We start from the raw sequence: 19,780 nt of genomic DNA on the forward strand, positions 1-19,780 counted from the left end.
TAGCTGGTGAAGAAGTTAAAGTGTAATTTGAATTGATATTATGGCAAACAGGACAGCAAAAAAAGGGGCACAATGTGTTCATTTTCCCCATGTTTTAAATTGCTGTGTTCAGCTGTCTGTGGACTCAAACAATGAGATTAGAAAACTCTTGATGGACTCAAATGTGGCCAGTGCCTATAAAGGTACACCAAAGCCCTTGCTCCAGCACTTCCCCATTCTTACTTGGGAAGCTAATGCTATCTAGGGAAGAAGTTGATACATGCTTGTGCCTTAAGCCATTTGCATAATGGAGACAGCAGGAGCCAACATCAAAGATTGGATGTGGGAAGGTAAAAGAAGTGTAAACCTGAGAATCATCACCTTGAAGAAAATCTGTTTAATTCTTCTGTTTAATTTTCACTTCCTCTTTGAGAAGCCTGATGACAAAGCCAGTTCTCTGTAATTTGGAGCTCATTTGGATATCATAAAATCAGGAGTTAGTTCCTGCCATGTTATTTATAAGTATATTTAGGGAGTACTGAGGTAACAAAAGAAGTATCTATAAAATAAATGTCTACCCAATTGCAATGTGCATTACAACACAAGTTCCAGGTATTATTTTGGTAGGTACCTGCTACATGTCTAACTACAGGTCTAGCAAGAATACAACACGGCAGAATATGACCATGTAATTTAGGTAGAACATTCTATTTATTAGTTTTAACTTGGGCAAAGGTATAGTTAGAACAGCTTGAATTAAACAAGAATCCAAGGAAAGAAGCACCTTATTGTTGATTTGATTAACATCATTCTTTATATGAGAATCCTATGAGCTAGACTCACTAACAACTATGAAGTAATGACTCCCTAATTACAGCAATCTTCCCTATTAATGCTTAATATTCAAAATTATCCTGTACCTTAAGGTCTTGAACTCAAGATATGAGGTCTAAATGAAGGTTAAATGTGGAACTGCAATATATGATTTGTCTTGCTCATAAGGAAATGGCTTATTTCTTTCATTTGAGAATTGATCCACATCTTTGAACTCAGGCATGCAGACTAGTACCAGAGAAACTGAAGAGGTGATGGCCCTTGTGCCACCAGCAACCTCCTCATAACTCCAAAGAAGCACACAGCTATTGGCAGAAGACAAGCAAACTGGCACCACCCTTATTCTTCAGCTGTCATTTATAATTGTGCAGTATGAGTTTCCTCAGTTAAACTGTACCTTAATCTCAGATGACTGTACTGTGTTGTCGTATGGTTCTGGAACTAAGGTAGTAGTAGACCAATCCTAGCAAACTGGGAAATTTTAGTAAAAATTACAAATGAACACTGAAGCACTCGTGTAACTAGCAAACCAGAAGAACAGAATGATCTTCAACCTCATTTATGAAAGTGCTTAAACTTAGCTTCTGTTTTAAGAATTACTGTTTGCCTTTTAGCTAATTTCTGTTCTTAACTCGTACTGAGTCATTTTTTCCCGTACTACACGCTACTTTGTTTTTATTGGATGCTTTAAGTCTAAGCATGTTCAGAACATCACAACCACAGAACTATAGTTAAAGCAAGATAAATTTTTCTGAAATTAACAAAATGAGCTTGAAGCAAGAGTTACAGCCCCTCTACTTAAATTAAAAAATTTAGAATACTTTAATACCAATATACAAAATTTAACCCATTTCTTTTTTGCCCTCAAGTAACACATAAGCAACAGTTTTATCACCTCTTGGATGGATTTTAGAAACCCAACTTTTAGCTCTTTTTACCACCAAGGATCTTAACTTATACCATCTCATATGCAAGAAGGTAACCAACTGTGTAGTTTTAATTTATTACGTTAGGATTTTGGCTTTATATAAATGAAAACTTTATAAAATTAGACACTGTTGAAAGATCCTCTCTGTCACATTAGAAATAAAGTCTTTGAACAGCAAGATTGCTTTTCTTTTCTTTAATAGCTATTACATTAAATGTGTGAAGACAGTATTACAAAAAAAAAAAAGTATTTTGCAGGATCAGATAATTTCACATGACAGCATTCCTGTTTTCAAAAAAATGCCAGAATATTTACAAGTTGGAGTAAAGTTACCCTAAAGAAGTTCTGAGTAATTATGCCTACCCAACTACTCAAATTAATCAGGTAAATTAAAAAACAAACAAAACACCACAAAGAAAACACCAAACAGCCCAGGAACCATGGACAATCCACCCCTCCCCCCCCAGTACTACTTTAGTGCCCCTCAAATCACCAGTTACAGATACAAATGAAGTACAACCTATGTTTGACAAAATGGTATCAATAAGTAAAAAAATAATTTTTCTTCACAAAGAATCAAACATTAACAAGCGAGCAAGCATATTTAATGTATTTGATTGTGTTCTTCCTCCCCAAACTTCATATACATCTTCCACTATGATGCACTGTAGAGCAGGAACGATGTCTCCAGAGGTCTGTACAAAGACTAGCACAAGTGAAGTCACTGTTTCATCAGGGATTCCTGCTGTCTCTGTATGTCAGGTACATCATGAGAGAAAAGCCATTGGATACAGCGGTTACCACATAAGTCCCCATATTACTGGAACACCTAAGAGCTCTAAACATGGACCAGGATCTCCAGAAAGATCTATATCCACATCTGTGGAGCAATTCAGGTTTTCTGGAAGAAATTTCTGCTTCAATAGCCAAAAAGCTACCGAAGTATAGCAAAACCCAGCAGTGTCTCCAAAAAAGGAAAAAAAAAAACAAACTAAAAACAAAACAAGAAAACCACACAGACAAGCATTAGTTAGCACACTAGCAAAAGTCCCGATCTCCCCAAACAATACTCCTGAAGAACTATACTGGGCATCTAAGTTTCTGTATCCAATTCAGAGAAACATTATTCAAAGCAGACAATCTAAACCATACTTCTATTAAAAAAAAAAAGCCACACCTAAAAACCCACCTTCTGTTCTAACTCATTTCTCATGAAGCCAGTGGCCTCCTGGCACGTTTTAGTCACCAGTTCACATATCATTAAAAAAAAAAAAAAGGCAAAAGACAATGTAAGGCAAGACTGCTACAAACTCTAGGAAAGTAATGTAAGATAACTCATGTATTAAATAAACATTTGCTTACTTACACAGCCCTGAAGTTAACAACTGCATTTTACATTTCTGCTTTGTGGAACAAAGAATGCTTTGCTATAACAAAACTTGTTACTCTCTTTTTGTAACAAAGCCTTTCTGCTTGAGAAGCTGCAGCAATTCCTCCTCTCCACTCATTTCTCTGTTTCCTACGTCATGCTTTTCAGGAATTAAGACCGTACAACTTCTGTCCAGACTGACTTTGCAGTAGGTGGAAAGATTACAACACATGCCTACCTACCTGCCAAAGAAAGGAAGCTCTTAGATCCAGGAATAGATTGAGCAAAGACATCCCTGTTCAGCAGACTGAAGCCTGTATGCCTGCATTTAGACTGGGGAGAAACTCCTTGTTCAGACTGACTAAAACAGGAAAGACCACACTACAAGGTATCAAGGTCAATATAATATCAAACAGCATTCTAAAACTGCTGGCTAAATGCACATAGGAAAAAGATGTGCAAAACAAAACTCACTTTATTCCTTCTGTTAACCTCGGGAAGAAAAAAAAATAAGGCACCAAAATACAACAGTTTTGAGGGTTTTTTCTCTTTTACATCATTTTCAGCAAACCACAACTCTCTATTTTGTCTTTCACCTTCTTAATTGTCATCCAAAAAAGCACTTTCCACCAAAAAGAATTCTTAGTGTGATCTGGATATTGGGAAAGATGCTTACCAGTTTGCATCTCTCACTGCATTAGGGTTTTGGGGTTTTTCTGCAGCCTTAGGGTACAACCACAAAAGCCTTCTTTCTTTAAAGGCAAAGTTTCAGTATGGCTACCAGGAATGCAGATTAAGGAGGCTGCATAATTTTTCTTCCAGTGTACACAGGACCCTTGGGAACATGTTAACAGAACTGTTTCGTGGTTTGCCTGCATGTATTTCCAGCTCTGCTTCTGCCTGCAAGTCAGATTTTTGTCAAAAACTAAACCTGAAGTAGTGCTAGTTCCAAGCCTCCATGAAAACCTAAAATACGCAGCAAGCTTTCACACAAGACTGAAGATTTCTACAACAGTTTAATGACGGTTTTATAAGTTTAAATAAGTAGTCCCCTAGGAACAGCACAGAACACTAGCAACAGCACTAGTACAATTTCACCCAGTTTTTGTCTTCGATTTCCAAAGCTAAACTAAGAATGAAACAGTAAATCTTCCAGTACATTTAATACTGAGTCACAGATTCATGGAAGTGTGCTTTTAAGCATGTAATTTGTCACCTCTACTTTTAATAGGCCTCTTAGCAATTCCATACCAACCTCTACAACCACAGGTGATCAGTGTCACTGCTGCATGAAAATGTACATATTTGTCAACCTATCCTGGTTTCCTGCCATTCAATCAGTAAAAGCTGATTCAATGCAAAGTAACACTAACTCCCTAAAACAGCAGCCACAGAAGTAAAGGTTAGGGAAAAGCAAGAGTTTGTAGTTTTAGGTGAGGAAACTAGGGAAAGTAAGAGTTACGAAGAAAAGACTTATTTGAAAAAAGAAACAAAAAACTCTGGATAGTAAGCAGTGTCTTCATACAAATACTTGCTGACTTTTTGGAAAAAAAATCACAGATTGAAAGCAAGTGGCGAATGCAAGACTCAACTCTCATTTGGTTTTTGAACAGAAGAACAAAGTTATTAATTTGCTTCAGTATTCGTGTCCTAGAATTCACAGTTTCTTGGCTCCAACTTCCATCTGCAAAATGAATAATTTCCATTTTAGGAGACCAGCTTGCAGGAGGTCAGAGCAATCTGGCTATACTTGATTACACATCATAGTTGGTTACAAGCAGAAGGAGCTGCCTGTGCCTGTACATGCACAAAATAAAATCCAAATTCATCAAAGTAAGTGTTCTAGGACTTCATCAACTGAGGCAAAACTTGCACTGAGCTTTACTCCTGAGATTCAGCTACTACTGGAAAATTTAATATCTACTTCTAGGAGTTGTAGCTCAAATGTTGGATGAAATTACAAAGTAAATAATCCCATATCACAGTGATGGAGAGCCAGGATTTTGGCTTCATGTATTCAAAGACTATCTCCATATTCAGTGGCATGTACAGCTTGTACGTTTACCAATTAGCAAATGCAGAACATCCATCCTTTTCCTTCCCCACAGTCCTTCGCAAGAGCTCAGGGGAAAAAAAAAAGATTAGTGATTTATGGTGCTTAGTGGAAGTACAAGTTGTTATGACTACTGGCAAAATACAGGAAAGAATTATGACAATACAGAAAATGCAGAATTCTTTAATTGTACGTGACACATATATTGAAATCACAGGTCAAAAACAACACTAAATTAGAGACTTGAAAGTTAAAGCTTGTCAATTTGAACATTCTTCTAAAAAAAATATTACTGACATTGGCTTCAATTCCCAAGCTCAAAAACAATGTTGCAAAAGTTTATTGCATCAGATTCAGAGACTTAATTAAAGCCAAAATTTTAGCTCTTTGCTTTATGGCTGAAGAGCACTGCCAATCAGCTAGGCACCTCTCCTATCCATACAGGAACTGTAGTAACTACATGTAAACTCTAGTAAAAACAGTATGAAGACGTGGTGATATTACAGATTAATTACATGACTACTACACATCTGAAGGTTCTAGAGCACACCTGCCTATTCAACCCTGAACACAGGGGGTATCCCATGTATCACTATATGACATGAAAACAATTCTTAATAGCTGCAAAGACAAGTCACTCAATGTTAAGATTTATTAACCATAAAATATAACTTACACTTGAAGTGGGAGAGGAGAAAAGTATATACACTTAGACCATAACCATCACAGCAGCCTGTTTCAAAAACACACTCCCACTCTTTGGGGTAGAAATGAAAAGTTCTTTAAGTGAAATAGATCAGGAAGTCTGACATCTCCAAATACTTCTAAAGCTAAGTAAACAATCAAATCCCTAAAAGTTTGCTCTAATCTATAACCTCCTCATACCTGCCTATAAATATACCTATTTCTGTTGCAAAAATTTAACTTTTCTTGACCACAGCTGCTTGTAACAACAGCATCTTCAGAAAAAGGTTTTCAGTAAGGTTTACTCAATACTGCACGTCCTACAACCTTTACCATAACCAGTTCAATCTGACCTTTTGCACTGTTACAATGAGATGCAGCACTTCCCTTTGATTCTTGCTTTTCTGGACATTACCTGTGACAAAGGGATACACCTGATGACAAGTCAAAAGCCTCAGGTTAAACAAGCCTCAGAGTACACATTTAAATCCAAGACAGAGAAGTAGCCAGACCGCTGACTCAATTGCGGAAACTCACCCCTCGCTGGCTAAGGAGAGGATTCTCTATCATGACAGACCAGTCCATCTAGGCACTACATTATAGCCCTGCTGTATTTTTCAGTTTAGGCACTGTGCCTGGTATAATTTTCAAATTGAAGTATACTCATTTCCTCCACCCCCCCTTGCAGAAAATGGGGCAGACACATTACCCTTCCCTAGTTATTCCAGAAGACCCTATCACTCTGCTACTCATCAGCCTTTGACACTGTCCCCCACAGCATACTCCTGGAAAAGCTGGCAGCCCATGGCTTGGACAAGCGCACCCTTTGCTGGGTTAAGAACTGGCTGGATGGCTGGGCCCAAGGAGCAGTGACTGGTGCCACATCCAGTTGGTGGACAGTCCCTGGTGGCCTCCCTCAGGGATCAGCGTTGGGCCCCGTCCTATTTAATGTCTTAATTGATGATCTGCATGAGGGGATTGAGTCTACCATTAGGAAATTCACAGACGACGCCAAGTTGTGTGTGAGTGTTGATCTGCTGGAAGGTAGGAGGGCTCTTCAGAAGGACTTGCACAGGCTGGATCCATGGGCTGAATCCAGTGATATGAGGTTCAACAAGACCAAGTGCTGGGTCCTGCACTTGCGCCACAACAACCCCAGGCAGCACTACAGGCTGGAACAGAGTGGCTGGACACCAGCCAGGCAGAAAGGGACGTGGGGGTACTGACTGACAGCAGCAGACAGCCAGCTGTGCCCATGTGACCAAGAAGGCAAATTCTGTGGCCAGCAGGACCAGGGAAGTGATTCTTTCCCTGTACTCAGCACTGGTGAGGCCACACCTTGAGTGCTGTGCCCAGTGCTGGGCTCCTCAATTTAGGAAGGGCATCGAGATGCTGGAGCATGTCCAGAAAAGGGCAACAAGGCTGGTGAAGGGTCTGGAACACAAGTCCTAAGAGGAGCAGCTGAAGGAGCTGGGGATGTTTAGCCTGGAGAAAAGCCTCAGGGGAGACCCCATCACTCTCTACAACCACCTGAAAGGAGGCTGGAGCCAGGTGAGGATTGGTCTCTTCTCCCAGGCAACCAGCAATAGGATAAGAGGACACAGACTTAAGCTGTGCCAGGGGAGGTTTAGGTTGGACATTAAGAAGCAATTCCTCACAAAAGGGTCACAGGGCATTGGAGTGGGCTGCCCAGAGAGGTGGTAAAGTCACTGTCCCTGCAGGTGTTAAGGAAAGACTGGATGTGGCACTTAGCGCCATGGTCTAGTTGACAAGGTGGTTTAAGGTCATAGGTTGGACTGTATCTTAAAGGTCTTTTCCAACCTAGTTAATTCTGTGATCACATATTAGGAAGAACTTCCCTCCATTCCTCATTCTCTGCTAAACTGGCAACAGTATTGCTGTTGTAGGAATACAGTGTTTCGGACAAGGAGGGAATCATACTTATCCTCTAAGAAATTGACAACTTTTTGCAATACTGACTAGAGTGGTTAATAACTTCTTTCCACCATTTGTTATCATGGAGTCAGGTTCCACCAACTGATAAAATTCAAGCCCACTGCACTGTCTAGAACTTTAAGTCCTACATTCAGAAAGCTAGAAAATTGCAGAACCCCCCCACCACCACACTGTGCCTAAACTGTGCCTAATCTGCATCTTAACCTAAGATTTTAAGAAAGATTCTTATATGCAACTTCTAAAGCCAGAGCATTACTAAAAGTGGACTTCACCCTGACACACCTACAGGTTGGGCAGAGAGATGATTGAGAGCAGCTCTGTGGAGAAGGAATTGAGGGTGATGTCTGATGAAAAACTCAACATGAGTTGTCAGCATACAATCACAGGCCAGAAGGCCAACCATACCCTGGGCTGCATCAAAAGGAGTGTGGCCAGCAGGCCGAAGGAGGAGATTCTCCCCCTCTACACTGCTCTCGTGAGACCCCACATGGAGTGCTGTGTACAGCTCTGATGCTCCCAAAATAAGGGCATGAAACTGTTGGAGCAAGCCCAGAGGAGGGCCATGAAGTTGAGAAGAGGACTGGAGCACCTCCCCTGCAGAGCCAGGCTGAGAGAATCAGGGCTGTTCAACCCAGAGAAGAGAAGGCTGCATGGAGACCTCACAGTAATCTTCCAGTACCTGAAGGGGGCCTACCGGGAAGCTGGAGAAGGACTTTTTGTCAGGAACTGTCATGACAGGACCAGGAGCAATGGGTACAAATAGGAAGAGGGGAAATTTAGACTAGATAGCAGAAGCAATTCTTTACTGTGAGGCTGGTGAGACACCGGAACAGGTTGACCAGGGAGGTTGTGGATGACCCAGCCCTAACAGTGTCCAAAGCCAGTTTGGATATGGCCTTGACCAACCTGGTCTAGCGGGAGCTGTCACTGCCCACGGCAGGGGTTTGGTTGGGATTAGACAATCTTTAAGCTCCCTTCCAACCCTTAACATTCTATGAAAAACAATTGGGATTAAGAAAGTATACACTTTAACGGAGCCATAATATTCTCAGTGAATCAAGAGTAACTGGAAGTGCTAGAAGCATTTCAAAACCTACACTCTGAGGCTGACAAAAGCCAAAGTATAAGGAAACCTTTGGTTTACATATTTGGCTTTACAGGAACAATTCCTTATATTCTGTAATTCCTTGCATTAAGCAAAGTCAAAACATTCCAGAGAGAAATTTATAGTGCAGTCATGGGTTTGGGGGGATGGAGAGTCATCTTAGGTATCCTATGGAGGAGAAGGAAAAGCAGAGATATAAACATCATATGTCTCAATGGTTGCTGATAGTACTGAACGAACCAACCCTCACCAGACCTTTCTTGGAGAAAGAAATCAAAGTAGGGCACATGCTGGGTTTCTACAAACACCAGCACACTGTTAAGCTCTCTACAGGCGAAGACTTGAATTTGGAGACTGCTTTTATAACTCTAAAAGCACCAATAGCCAACCAATGCCATTTATTTATTAAAAGTTATGAGGCAGATAGATTTGATTGTAAAAAATCCAGTTTCTGTAACACAAGCAGAACAAGGAGAGAGGAGGACAGAAAAAGACAAATGGGGGCAATTTACCTGGATTAAAAAAATTCTTACCTCTGTCACTGTTCTATCCTAGGATCAGATTATTTTTTTGGCCTGTGTTTCCCTATGCCCACCTTCATCTAGATCACAGAACTTCTTAAAAAGAGAAACTTACGCAACTGTATGTTGTAATACAGGTCTCATGAATCACAGACAGCTACCAAAAGATAAGTACAGAAGTGTATTCAAAAAGTTAGTGATATCACTCCTAGTTAAGTGACACTCCTCAACTTTACAGCCTATCATGAGATCAACTGCAAAACAGCCGAAGCCAGATTTTAAACCATTTTTGTTTTAAAAACTGAAGGTTCTGACCTAAAGTTCAAAACCCAAGTAATATTTACAGTTTAAGCTGCAATGAAGCAGTCCAAATCAGTTGACTTAGACTGTTAGTTGTTTAAATTCTGCATAAGCACCCTCCAAGTATCAACAGAATGCAAAGCATGTTATCAAATACATTATCAGCAGTGAAACATGACATAGCAAAATGAACTGGAAAAAAAACACCCAGAAAATTCTCCCATATTTAAGTCATTTAGCTTGGCAATATAAATAAAATTAGATAATTACAGAGAAGAAATTAAAAGGGCTCAAAGTCCTAGAAGAAATTAAAGAACAAAGCCTTTCAAATGCCATCATGAGAGTTTGTCTTGAAAAGACAAAGTACTTGTTACAATATGTGCAGGTAAGCAACTGTTGATATACAAAGCCCTTGGAGGATCTCCCAAAAAAGGGAAATTATACATCAGCTCTTCAAGCAAACACTTTAGTTACATCTCTGAGTAGCTGACAAATGATGTCACTGAAGAAGCTATGGCTCTGATGCCCAGGTCTCTTAATGGAAAGTTACTTTTAAGTGCTATTTGGTCTTTTATTTGAATCCCTATAGTTAGCATGCCTTCAACTTTTACTGATACTTTTATTTATATGCCATGTTTTGGAAAAAAAAAACAAACAAAAAATCCTAAAAACAAACTTAAAATGAAAAGTATTTTTAACAGGACTACTGTCATGCAAGCTTTTCTATGCCAGAGCTTTTTTGGTTTCATGTTTTAATCCAGCATATGCACCTGACATGGCAGGTGTCTTACTCTAAAAAAGGATGCCAAACCATTAATTACAGCAACAGCTTTTGAAATCCATCTTATTAATCACACATTTTATTTTAGTAGCCTTTCCTGACTTTTCTAAAGTTTTTGTAAGTCAAACTGAAGCTGTTGATCTTCCCTTGGGAACTGCTGAATACACATCCAGAAAAACTTCTGTTTCCATGTTCCTTGTGCCACAGAACCTACTAATGCTTAGGCTCCAGACACTTTGTTCACAGGTACAGTGATTCTCACAAGATTAAGCTCCTTGTAGCAAAAAATTCTAATCTGCAGCAGTCACGTCTTAACAGCTACTTGAGCTTGCAAATGCTATTTGCTATAATTACAATCAACACATTTTTTACTGTTACAGAGTACAGCAATCTCTTCAATTGCTGAGAAAACAACTGAGAAAGAGCTCTCCCATCCCCAGATCCCACATGGGTAACTGATAAAACACTTTACAAAATATATAATGTATCTTCTGTCATTCACACCAAGTTGTTCTCTATTTTCCTTAAAAATGGTAGTTTTTAAATCACCACTGCTGTATTTACCTAGAGCTATAGGTAAAACTTGTTTCTACAGTAACTTCGTGAGTTTTCTTTGGAGTCATGTTTGATAGATCAAGCCAAACCTCGCCTTCAATATTTTATAAGTCTATAAGAAGTGTTAAGTACAAGAGCTACTAGACCTGTTAAGTTACTCCTCTGCACAGATGGAGGAAAGCTGTTTCTCTTCCTAAGTGTACAAATACCTGATAAGCACTGACATACAAGCATTAGCATTCACTACCACTATTACACACATCCAAGCATAGCTATAGAGAGACAAGTGCCAAGTATTTGGCTAGGCTGTCTGCAAGAAAGTAGAAAATGAGTGACCAGAAAGCCATGTCCAGAGAGGTTCATAAACAAAAACCCACTGACAGTCCAAGTGCTAGCACAACTCACACCCTTTGCTCTGCTGTACTCAGAAACCAAGAAACTGACACTACACAAAAATTCTTCCTTCAGAGGTAAGCATTAAACTTTTATTTTCTACTGAGGAGAAGAAGTGCAGGCTCCTCATAAAAAACAACAGGACCTAAAATAATTCAATTTGCTGCAGTAGCTGAATAAAATCAAAGTGGTAGCAAATCGTGAAGTTTGGCAAGCTTTCTAAAGACATTGTTTTACCTGATTTGATAGAAATGAGATTTTTCATCAGGAGTCCACATTTGGCCTGCAGACACAATGTTGGCACCCTAATTTTCACTCTTCATTTTGGATAAAACTTAAGGTAATTAATTTTGTCCAAATTTTCAGCAGGTTCAGCACCTAAAGTACCATGTTCAAAATACTGCCAAAGAACAGATTAGCAAAACAAGTTTAAGAGCACTGACTTTTCATAACTAAATAAAAAAATAACAACTTGATGCTGCAAGAACAATAAGCAGGGTTACTTATATTTTATAGAATACAGGAATAGTAGTCATAATTCATACTGATTGAGGAAATAATGCAAGTAGTTTCAGATTGTTTCATCTCTGGAATGGGGAGGCACACTTTTGGAAAACCAATTTATTTCATTAATATTATTCACTTAATTAAGCCTACTTATTTAAGTATTTAGTATTGCATCTATTTGCAAACACATTGCAAGCAACAACACTTTTGTTAAAACTTCAGACAACATGCTTTGCAGCCTTAAAATAACAACTTTTCCACTACAGTAACAGAAGCATTGGTTTTCAGTCAAGAACACTAAAGCAAATTTCAGGATATTTGTAAGCTGAAAGTTCCAAAGCCATAAGTCTGAAATGGTATTCCAGTTTCAAAAGGGGCCTACAAGGATCCCGGATTTGACAGAGGAATGCAGCTCCTCAGTGAAAGCTTCAAAGTTAACTGTTTCAGAAGGCAGCACTGACCACACACATACAGTGTACATGCTTGTCAGCTGGGCTCACCTTGGTTACCAGATGAAGATATTGTTATTTTGCCTTTGACAAATACTTGCTTCAAGTGAGAAATTTTAAGAAAACTAGTACGGTAAGTTCATCCTAGAAGTTTGGACATTTGTTAGAACTACTAACAAACAGGTTTCATGTTAACATTCATCTCAGTTGTTCTGTGAAGGAACAAAAAAAAAAAAAAAGAAAACCCTAGGATACTGAAAAGAAATGTTTCATATATATATAAAATCCACAACACAAAGCCAACACTTGCAAGTCATTCCCTGATGTACAAGAAACCTCAAATACTCAAGAAGTATATATTTAGAAGACTCCAGTTACTCTTCTAGCTTCACAATTAGGGTGGTGAAACAGAAACTCCAAAACTAAATAATCACCCCAGAACTAAAACTCATATAATAATCACCACTGGCTGGCTAACTGATCACATCAAAGCAAGCTTTCATAGTTGTAACTCAAGACCCTGAACTACAATCATAGCATGGGAAAATCAGAGTATTTCAGACTGAAATTAAAAAAAAAAAAAATATCGGTGAGACTTGGCCCCTTTGAATGTTTTAGGGCTAGAACCATTTCTAACAGCCATAGCTTACCAGGTAGCTTAGTACTAAAATTGATGGTTATGTGCTAGTTATTGACCAAATTTAAGTATTCAGAAACTACAGTAGCACAGGAACTATTTCTTTGCCATCTTGAAGATAAACCTACTTCTGTAGGCCCAAAATGACACTACATTTACTGGTCAAGATTCTCAGGGGTTTCACCCTCTTCTTAAAGCCAACTCCACACTTCAGTCTGTTTAGCAGACCTTTAGAAGCCATTAGCCTAACAAATATATTGGTAATGGGGTAAGTGCTAACACCACTCAGGCATAAATGGGAAACAGTCTTGTTCAAAGACTTCATCACATTGCTCTAATTTTGGTTTTGTCAATGAGCCCGAAAAGATTCAGTGTTTCCAGGATAAGCACAGCGGCTGATTCAGTGTGCTCAACAACTGAAACACAAGAGCTGGGTACCAGGTCTTGTCAAAACAATGCAGTAAAAAAACCCAAAAAAACAACCCACATCAACAGTGCTCTGCCCTCCCCCCCCCCCCCCAAGTACCATGATCATCTTTTGCCTTCTTGTTCTATCTTACAGACTTGAAATTACTAGAAAGGAAACAGCTGAGGAATGCTGCTACTCTTATGCCACACTTTCCATTGACTGCCATTTCAGGAATGCATATAGGAAAGTAAAGGAGCTTGGAATGTCTCCACCCATCCAGCAGCATCAGAGGCTGACCAGCTTATGGATGGCTCCACTGCCTTACAGCTGCATTCCAGTTTGCATTTTACGGCTGTCAAGATCAATGAAAAATATATTGTTGGGCACTGACAAAACATTTGTTAGGCAAATGTCCTCATATGCTGCGTGCCTTACTTGGTGTGATCTACAATTATACTACAATACAGCAGTAATGAGACATAATTTACAATTTCTTGGTTTCAAGAATCCCAGAAAGGTGTACTCATGCTACAGTTGTTCAGAACTACCACCACATTGCTTTCAGAGCATATTAGCTTGTCTAAGTCTAACCCATCTGAATATACCCTCAGATAAAATTTCTCTATTTGCTAGAACACGTGCATGTTCCTCAATTTCACATGGACTGAGCCCAGCCTCAGGAAACACAATTACACCAAGAGAGACTACCAATTTGCTGGGCTCTCAGTTTTTGAGAGGATTGCAGTAAGTGTCTTACTAGCCTAAGTAGTAACTTTGAGAAAGAGAGCAAGCGAGAGCATGAGCAAAGGGATAAACAAGTAAAGAACTGGACAAGAGCCTGTCAAACCATCTGTTCCAACTAAAACGTAGCATACATTAAGCCTGGAATACAGATCCCACCAGAGTGGTATGTCTAGTAGTGATTTTTACTGACTGCTTCTGTCTCCTAGCCTCAGATTTAGCTAACAACTGAAATTCAGTAACTTGGTAAAACAGCATTCTTGCTACCACAATGTCAAAATCAAAAAGGTCTTAAATCAAGTGTGTTCATATCAATTTTATTCATACATACAAAAGCCTATCTCTTTTACTCTTACAAGGGGCTTTTTTATGACTTACCACGAAAAAGTGTTCTAACAATATCAAAAATACACCAGAACACATAGAAAACCACAGACAAAGCTGTATTGTAAAAGCAGCATTAATGCTACAGTGAAATTCATATCTAAAGACCAGCAGAAATTGTCCCTGAACATTAGCTTCAGTAAATACTAAAGCCCAACCAGCTGAACTCATCCTTACACTGGAATGTAAAACTCTTCCTCCATTACTAGCAAGTTTAAGAAACCTGTCAGTTACACTAACATGAAAACTGGCTTTAAATACTTTTAGTAATTTCTATTTGCTAGAATTCTCTTGGGTTATTCTGTTTGTGCACAAGAAACGTCCATAGCAATGAAAATACACAGAAATCCCAGGTTCAAATTTGACAGACCACTCAGAAATAATAAACCTAAAAGGGCGAAGAGATTGTTACCAATTTCCTTTATAAAACACCAAGGAGAACACAATTTTTTGAACACAGCATTTAAATTTCCACTACTATACTCACAGTATATGATGAAAAATCACACCTTTTTTCCCCCCTCTTCTTGTCTTCATTTCAAAGAGTTAAAAAAAAAAAAAACCAATCTTAGATGACAAGATCAGTAGGAAGTTAACAAGTACTTATTGTATCATCTGAACCTAGCTACTGTAACTACAGAGAGAAAGAGCTGTGGCCCACACAAGAACCAATTACAAAAGGGAATTTAAACAAATATGCCTCTGTAGCCGGATCACTGAGTGAAGTCAACATTACATTTATTTCTGGACTCATTTTCTCTGTGCTTTGTTGCACAGATTTAAAAAAAAAAAAAAAGCCTCAATAAAAGAATAATAAAACAAGCTGAGCAAATTACTCCAAAATTCTCAGTGGTAGAACATCTACAATGAGAGCACTAGGAGGTTTAGTGATTAGAAGGTTGGTTCCTTTCCAAACAGTGAGACTTAAGCATCAGTTTTGTAACCCAGTACAAACCTTTCTGTACAAAACGAAGTCCTCCTACTTGACAGTTTCAAAAAAATAACAAGTTTACCACATGCACCAGTATTTTCATTCTCCGAAAAAGTCACGGTAAAAGGCATAGCTAGGAGGTTACTAGGATAGTTTTGAGCTATTTCCATACACCTTCCTTACCCTTGGTTGTAGGGTGCTGCTGCTACGATGCAAACACCCTAGAGATTTAAGACTAGCAACCTGTTCTTTGCTCTTACAACTTGACATGCTGCACATGTTGTAGCCTCAGCTCAAATACATGAGCTCTGTTATCATTCATCAGAAGGGATCCGGACAGTGCAGCCGGAATGCCCCCTATTAAGTTCTCAGTGCTGGTAGATTTTATGTCCCTTTTGCATCACTGGTTGCTGTTTGAAAGGGTGTCGTAACAAGGACACAGTTGATGCCAAAGGTATCCATATTTGTTACCATATCAGGTACTAAGAATATGCCACCAGAAGCCCCGACAGAACTTTTCACATAAACAATTGCAAAAACTCCCACAAAGGAAGGTACTTCTTATCTAAGAAATAAAGCTCATAGAACCCAAAGGAAATACTAAGACAGCAGTAACTGTCCTTACTCAGAAAGAATAAACAAGCATTCTGTAAAACACACAGAATCTTAATTAGTATTCAGGGGTAAATGCAGCAGAGTCCTACAACAGAGGAAGCAAACGAAAATTTCTACTTAACACTGGATACTGCTCTATGTGCAAACTAATACGTAACTATAATGTTGGTAACAGTCTCATCTTCACATTCAGTTGAGTACCTAAAGAGCTGCAGAATGACTATTTGATACAGAGAGACAGCCTTCAAGGAATTTTGCTTAATTAAACTGTAGTTGTCACAAACAAAAAAGATGACATGAATCCCTCAGCAAGGAGTAGGGGCCTTCACCAACAACACCCCCCGTGGGTACGCAATGATCCCCGTGCACAAACAGCCAAGACAATTTGCTTTACCTTACATCAAAAGCAGTACCCTCCCCAGGAGCAGGCAAGATCAGGACAGCAGGACATGTTCTTTTCATGCTGTGTGGTGGAATTAGGCTACAGCACTCACCTTCCTCACCCAGAGAGAATGAGGCCAAAAACAAGGTTACCATCTCTTAAATCTGAGCAGCCTTAAAGAAAAAGGGCACTCAAAAAGCAGGCTGCATAAATTGTCATACCTAACCACAGCCTAACCTCAGCTAGTGCTGAGGTGTGTGCAGGTACTCCACACCGCATACCCATAATTCCCAGAGGAGCAGCGTGCACAGGAAATCCAGCCTTCCAGGAAACTGGCCACATCGTGATCCCTCCGCACTATATGCGGCCTTTCCACGGTGCTGTCCAGAAAGGGTGGGCTCCACTTTCCTGTACAAAGCTCTACGTAACTTCTAGACAAACTACTTTCAGCCATTTAAGCAATAAATTCCAGACAGAGCTAATGAACTAAATCCTCTTTCATGAAAGCCAAGGAAAGCAGAAGAGAGTCCAGACTGAGGAATGATAGGTGTTAAGCTTTCAGCATGAGAGAACTGAATCCCATGCTGAATAAATATGTCTGCTTAAGAAGGGACGAGGTTTTATTGAAAATACTATATAGCCTTTTTTAAGATTATTTCACAATATGCCACTTCTACCCCCCACTAATAATCTGCAAGGTCACAGCCCACCTTTGAGCTTCTTTCTTCTCTCAAGTTCCCCTGACATTCTATTGTTAAGGCAGTTAGAAAAGCTGCACAAGTTAGCTGTTATGCAGGATGAAATCTATCTGGAAGCGCAACATTCAGAACTTCCACCTCCACTAGAGTAATGGCATTGACATCTGATTGTAAATTTAAGTTCTCATTTAAAAGCTTCCTGGTCTTACAGATACATACATACACACTATTCTGCTGCAATATCCTACACTGCATATATATCTTACAGATAGCAAAACAGTACACAACAGTTTTGTCCTTTGTGCTGAAGGCCTAGCCTGAGAACTTGGGCAGAACAAGTTCTTAAAGTGAGGTTTGAACCAAAAATTACATAGAGGAATTATAACCATCACCTAATGACAGCTTTTCCTCTTCTGCAATATCCCAAAGAATTTAATTGACCTGTCCTCAGATACGATGCACTCAAGTCCACTCATTTGTGCACATGCAGATATAAAACAAAATCACTCACTGGCAGTGTCAAGAGCTGAAGCAAGTACCTATATATATATCCTCCCCCCACTTCCTCCTCTCAGCTACCAAGTCAAGTAATTTTTTTATTTTCCATATGCATAAAGAGAAACAATTCTACATGCAGCTTTCTGATGGTAATGGCATTCTACCCCACTCAGAGGAAAAGCTTAGCTAAATGGTTTCAGTAACAAAGCTTGATGCTCCATTAAAGATCAGACCTGAAGTTCACCAGAATTTCAGGATTAACGGTACTTTCCCCTCAGCACTTCCAACTACCTGGGCTGTGAAAAAGAAAACAAAGCTTAAGTCTCTTCCTATAACTGCCATATGTAGCAGGAAAATCAAAGCCTAAATAGTATATTAAATATTTAATTCTATCATTATTTCAGACACATGCATTTGCTCTCTAACTGGAAAAAAATAAATTGATGGACGACAAAAAGGACACAACCCAAAAAAGTACAATCATTTTATCTTTGCTGAGATAAATTTATTCCTCTGAAGCAGCAATGTCTACATGGGATCTGACTGATGACACAAAACAAAACAAAAAAAAAAAACAACCAGCCAAAGAACCATAAAGCAACAGTATACCATGGCAGTCTTAAAAACAACAACATGGACTTGAACACAACTACCATCAGTCAGTCAAAACTGCCAGGAAGAATGACAAGTTTTTGAAGAGTTTTCTTTGAGAACAGACACAGCTTTGTTCATGCCACAACCAAATTAGATTAATTCATTCAAGTTAAAGACTACATTATGTGTGATTTGCACCTTTTATATGGCATATTAGAGGAAAATAAGATTTTGTGTTAATAATGAAGCGAAACCATTCAGATTCAGTCATAGGCAGGGATTTGTTATACACCTTTTTTTATAGCAACAGCCAACAATGCCTCAAGAGGATTGTAACTTCACAACTGATCTTATTTGCTTTCAATATCAAAACCAGAAAAGGTCCTTTGGTATCACTAAAGGAGGGAAGGGGGAAGGAGTGACCAAGAAATTTAGCAGTGATGTAAATCTTTACCTCTGTTCCCTTAGACTTTGCCCTTCCAAACTGCAAGCTGACTACAAGGTAAAAAAAAAAATGGGAGAATAAGCTCAGAATTATCCTGATTAAAGCTTTTTTTGTATATAGTATCAAAGACATTTTGAAAATGTCTGGATCTTTCTGGACATCAGAAAGAGAGAACACCATCTCTTGTTCTAACAATAGAGTTAAACCAAACATCATCCTTTCCTACCAATGGCTGGAATACAGCAACTTGCAGACTCAAGGATCTAAGCAGTTAAGGTACGACTTCTAGTACAGAGCTCCCTGGAAGCACAAAGCAATCATAACTTGATTAGAGGAGGATAAATACAGAAAGCCTCGCAATAAAGTGACAGGCTAGCCTGCAGTCAGGTAACCGTGTTGCAATAACATGCTGACAGGCTTAACCACAACACATTCTTCCACTTCAGTTCACAACTGAAAGTAAACCAACACCCTTTACAGGGGAGCAAGTGACAACTCAGACACAGGAAACAGAGCAAATTGTATATCCTATGTTCAAGAGGGGATTCTATCCAGTTCTGCAAGGCAATTTATGTATTTCTAGAGCCTCACATCCTTGAAAAACTTATACGGGATAGGGAAAACAAGTTCACCATGTCTTTTTTTTTTTTTTTTTAATGTAAGAAACTACCTCACCTAACCATTTAGGGAAGATTTTTACTTGATCAACCTACAACACATAATTATTAAGATGATTTTTTTTAACTATTGAACAACTCCTAAACTTAAGAACGAGAAGGTAGTCTGTCAAACGTAATTTTTTGCTTTCCAGATATTCAGTGAATCTAATATTGTGTGGAAGCTTTTGGCCTTCTAGAGGAAAAAACTATTCAGGCAAATCCGCATTATCTCCGGATTGCCACAGCCTTTCCTTATTTGGCTAACGTTTTGAGATTCCAATCAGACTGCTATGAAGTTCAACATGCACAAAGCATCCATTTTGAGGAAACTTCATAGCCAGTTTCCCGTCCATTCCCCCCCTGCCCCAAGTGA

At 39.0% G+C, this 19,780-nt stretch overlaps 1 protein-coding gene across 4 annotated transcripts in view; it reads right to left on the reverse strand.

Moving 5' to 3' along the window:
- PPP1R12A (protein phosphatase 1 regulatory subunit 12A) overlaps positions 1-19,780 on the reverse strand; it is a 115,367-nt gene that overhangs the window by 94,422 nt on the left and 1,165 nt on the right. The window lies entirely within an intron of this gene.

The sequence above is a fragment of the Corvus cornix genome, chromosome 1A (assembly GCF_000738735.6).
Source record: "Corvus cornix cornix isolate S_Up_H32 chromosome 1A, ASM73873v5, whole genome shotgun sequence".
NCBI lineage: Eukaryota > Metazoa > Chordata > Aves > Passeriformes > Corvidae > Corvus > Corvus cornix.